Raw genomic sequence first — 5,370 nt, forward strand, 5'->3', positions numbered from 1 at the left:
CTACTTAAATATATAATCAACAATACTCTTATTATTATTACAGTATTATATATTTTATCTATCTCATAATCTCTTCCACAAATTGTCAAAAAATTCTTCAACCATTTTTAACTTTAGTACAAGATCAAAATTACAATATAGAGCATCATTTAGCAAATAGACCAATATTTATATTTACTTTATAAGTTTGTTTAATACTATTTGTATAAAATAATCTAATGCCATAATACTAAAAAAATAGCTAAATAAATTACATATAACGAACTTTGTTATTATATGACTGTGCAAAAAAAAAAAATTACATATGACGAATTTTGTTTTTATGTGACTGTGCAAAAAAGAAAAATACAATTTACAAATTTAAATATTTACTAAAGCAAATACTTCAATATATATATATAAAATATAGATTGCTAAATCAGTTTTTATTATATTAACATAGAATTTATTACGATATAATTCTTTATTTTAAGAGTTATATAAATTATCTTATAATTAATTATAAAATAAAAATGTATTTATTATTTTAATTATCTAAAAAACTAAAAACACAAAAAAAAAAAAAACAAGAACTGTGATTATTGCACTTTTCATATGAACTATGCACTATACCCACAGAATATCAGAGTTCATTTTAAGGGATCAAAATATCCTTTTATAATTAATTTTAAAAGACTAAAGTACTTCTATGGTTAATTTTTAAAATAAAGACTAAAATATTTTTTTATGATTAATTTGAAAAAAGATTAAAATACCCGGCCGGTCCGGTCCGGTTTTCAGAACCATGGTATCATGTTAAGGTCGTTTAATTATATTAAAATCTTGAATTGATCTTAGAAAGACTAAAATAAAATACCTTTGTAATTAGTTTGAAAAGATTAAATGGCCTCTTTAAAATTTAGGTTGTTAATCATATTATAAATTTAGAATATGAATTTGATTTAAAGACACTAAAATACCCTCAAAATGATATTTAAAAAACCAAAATAAAAAGGATTCATCATAAAAGATTAACTAAAATAACTTTTTGATGAGTTGAAGTTGTTTAATTGTATTAGAAAGCAGAAGTATATATGACTTTGATTTAATAAGAGTAAAATACTCATTTAGTTAATTTCAAAAAGTTAAATCTAGGATTTGTTTAAAATTATTTGAACACCCTTCAAATATTAAGTTTGATTAGTTGTATTAAAAATTTGATTTTGATTTAAAAAATAAATAAATATAACTTTTTTCTTAATTTAAAAAGATGAAAATATCCTTTAAAGTTATGTTGTTTATTTCGTGCATTCACACAAATATTATTAGTATAACAATCAAAGTACTTTAATATCATAATTATTATTGATTTGAAATTTTAAGGTATGTATAAAGTTTAATGTATCTTGTGCAATTTTTTTAATTTTCGCAAGTCTTTTTAGGCAAAGTCTTTATTCAAATTGGATATCCATCAATCTAAAAACTTTAGATATTATCATCACTTTTTTAAGTAAAATTCAGATTACACTAATCTAACCTAAAAATATATTCCATCGTCCTTAAATCTTCTCATGACTAAAAATCACTATTAAATCAAATTATAATGAAATACTAATGAGTTCTTGGACTCATAGTATAAGCCAAGTAGATGAAGAATTCTCAAAATTATCAATTAAACTGACAACTTTTTTTTAGATCGCTACAAGAAAAATATTGAGTATCATTAGAAAAACAAATAAAATAGTACATGATTTATTGTCGAATTTTGCGTCAGAATTTATTCGATGGGATAAATCTCGTCGGTAATAAATTACCGTCAAATTTATGCATCCAACGGTAATTTGTGTCGGATTTAACAGCGGAATATGGATATCAAGAAAATAAAATCTGTTGTAACTTACCGTAAAAAAATTTTCGACAATAACATTGGCGTTAAAGCATATGGTTTCGTGCCACTTTACCAGCAAATAAGTAGATTAATCTGACGGTAAAAACCGACGAAAATATTTTTCTAATTTTTTTTTGAAAAATGAGCTGGGTTGTTGTCGTCGGTATATTTTGACGGTAATTTCGGCGATAGAATTTCTTTTAATAATTTTTTTCGTCCATCTATAATGTACCCCGATAATTAATAATTAAAATAATGCTTTAAATCTGATATGAAGTATCATATATACAAATTAAAAATTCTTTTCAAGAGCCATGCTCTATTATTCTAAAAATTTGTTTGGTTGTTGAAAAAGCCATGCTCTATTATTCTAAAAATTATTACTTTTACTTTTTTCATATTTTAAACTATAGACAAAGAAGAATATATACATGGATTATGAGCATTTGTTTTCTGATGTTGGGATCTCCTTTTTTGATGTTCAATTTACTTATGGTATATTTTCTGTTCCATCAAACTTTAAAAGCAATCTTGAAAAAAAATTTAAAATGGTCATGATTTAAAAGTTAGTTTCATAATGATCTTAGGCATTCGATTTCCTATATTTGAAATCAAGATTAAACATTAACATAATAAAAGGAGATTTAATCCCACAATCGATGCAACGTGCAAAAAATTATGTTTGTGTATCTGATTTTAATTTTTTGTATTATATTTAGATACATTGGAGATGAGCAACTTCCAGTAAAGTATAGAAAGCTAAACAAAGATGGAGAATTCGTAAAGATGAATGTTGTTACTAAAAAAAAGTGAGTCCAACAGCTAAATATATTATGAAGTTTTTAGTTACTGAAGTAGGTCTCATGTGTTATTATTGTCCTATATTTCTTTATTTAGTTTTTCATTCAAAACATTGTATCATTGGAATGTGTAACTCTCTTGACCTAGGATTCCTCTCTTGAATTAGTGCAGGTAAGAGAGTTTGTTTTCTGCACTCAAACAGGAATGAGGTACTTAAAATCCTTCATGTTTCTTTCCTAATTTTTTCTTTCTTATGCCAAAAAAATAGGTGACTCCTCATTTTATTTAGTTTTTTTTTTTTTTTTAGTTTTCTAGAATTTTTGTTTGTGCTGCAAAACATTTGCAACTTTTGTGATTGTGATTTAGATTATAAGTATGTAATGATACTAATGAAAGTGAAGATCTTGTCTTGGTTGTGAAAGGACTATGTTATTGGTTTCACAAGCATAAGAATAAGAGGAAAAAGGTGGCATAGAAGCAGTTTTAAGGGGAAAAAACAACGAAAAACATAAAAAGGTCATACATATGTATAGTCCATTTTCCTTTCAATTCTTTATGCTACATTTTAATGCGAATTTGTGCATTTTCTTTAAGGCATCGCTAGAGATTGAGGTGACTTCCATTATTTTTCAACTTTTTGTTTTTTTCAAAATTTGTTTCTGCTTAAGTTGAAACAAATTTTTAATATCAAAATTCTGTGTCTCTCTGAGAATTTTATTTTATTATTTGGTAAATAAAATCTCGTGAGAGTTTGTTTTTATTGATTTTTGGCATGATATTGTTATTTATTTTATTTTCATTGATGATGCTAAATTAGCTTTCTATTTGAATTATTGATGCCCTATTTCTTTTTGGGTATTTAACGAAATAAATAATTGTGTTGTTTTTTTTTTTCATTATTTGCTTCGCACTAGAACTCTTAACTCTTGTTTTTCTAACTTTTAAATGATACATTTTTATGTATTTAATTTTAAAAAGTTTATGTGGTAAAAAGTAAAAAATTCTATAAAAATCAATTCAATGTGCTTTCTTTCTAGTAACCGTAAAAGATCTCATCTTTGCATTTTTATCTTCTCCTTTTATATCACTTATTTTTTTATTTTTTCATTTGTTATTATTGTTAATTTTTTATTTTTTCGCATGTTAATGGGTAGGTGAAAAACGTCAAGGTATTGCTGGAGGTTGAGGTGAGTTTCATTATTTTCTAGCTTTTTGTTTTTTCCAAAATTTTATTATACTTAGATGGGAGAAAATTTTTAATTTAAAAATTCTATGTCTCCCTAAGAGTTTTATTTTATTATTTGATAAACAAAATTTTGTGAGAGTTTGCTGTTATTGATTTTTGGTATGGTATTGTTGGTTGATTATGTGTGCAATGAGATGATGAATCTTATAAGTTTAGTTTTTGAGCGTTGTTTTTAACTCTTCTTGGCACATTGTTTTTATGGTTAAATTTTTTATTGTTGTGCTTATTTTGGAGTTAAAACTTACCTTTATGAGAGACAAGTGTTCCTATTTAACAATAACAACTACTTTTTAATAGGAAAGAGATTAGGAATTCTGACAAATGTCATAGGCGTAAAGGATGATGATTTGCTTATGATCTTCACTGGTGGTGGCAATAGCAGCGACGATGCTCTTAGATATGACTCTTCATTTATATTATTCTATTTTTGTTTTTTTTTCTATTTTATAATTTTATGAAAAGACAAATTAGGTAAAAATTGTTATGTGATATTATATGTCAACAAAATTTCTAGAATAATTTTAATTGTGATTAGTTGATTGACTTTTGAGTTGGTTATGGTCATCTAGAGAGATGACCTTCGAACTCTTCTCATCTCTTTGAATGCCATAGCCAATTGAGAAGCCAAATAATTCATTTTGAGTTTGTTTTAAATAAATAAAAAATTTATTGTATTTTGAATTGTGATCAAGTGTATAAAAATAATGAATTATTCACCTGTTTTCTTGGTATTTTTTGTTTGTCATGGTGTTTGAGTTGTCTTGTAGATGAAGAATTCTCTAAAAAAAATAAGGTAAACAATATTTCTTTTTTATTATATTTTATATAAACTATGTTAAATAATCTTTTTTTTGGATTATGTTTTATATAGGTATGCATATTTGTGTATTTTGAACATGATTTTTGAGATTAGAGATACATCTTAAATTTGTATAAAAACTTTGAGTAATTAATTTATCAAATGGAAAAATCTAGGGGCCAGTAACTTTATTAAATTCTGGCCAGCATGTAACCAGTAAAGAAAAGTGAGCTATTGGATGAAATTTCACACCAATCTCACACTATTAAAATCATCATTGATGACTATTTGATGGCTACAAATCACAAAAGTTGTTGCCCCCTAGCATTCCTCTTATCGTATTTCTTTTCAATTCCGGTCTTTTAGAATTTTATATTTTTTCTATTTAAAGAGCTTAAATGTCTTTTTTGTTTTTTTCTCAGTTTTAGTGTATTATTTTAAGTTTTTTTTATAGTGGTGATTTTTGTTTAGAAATACTTTTATCTTTTGCATAATATTTTAATTTTATTAGGTGAAAACTCAGGTACAGTCGATTTCATGTGAAGTTGATAGTTGAGAGTCGTGAGATGATTTGACTGATTTGACTAAATTTTTATCTAACGACTCTCAACTATCAACTTCACGTGAAGTCGACTGCATATGAGTTTCCACCATTTT

Source organism: Arachis ipaensis, chromosome B01 (assembly GCF_000816755.2).
Source record: "Arachis ipaensis cultivar K30076 chromosome B01, Araip1.1, whole genome shotgun sequence".
Lineage (NCBI taxonomy): Eukaryota > Viridiplantae > Streptophyta > Magnoliopsida > Fabales > Fabaceae > Arachis > Arachis ipaensis.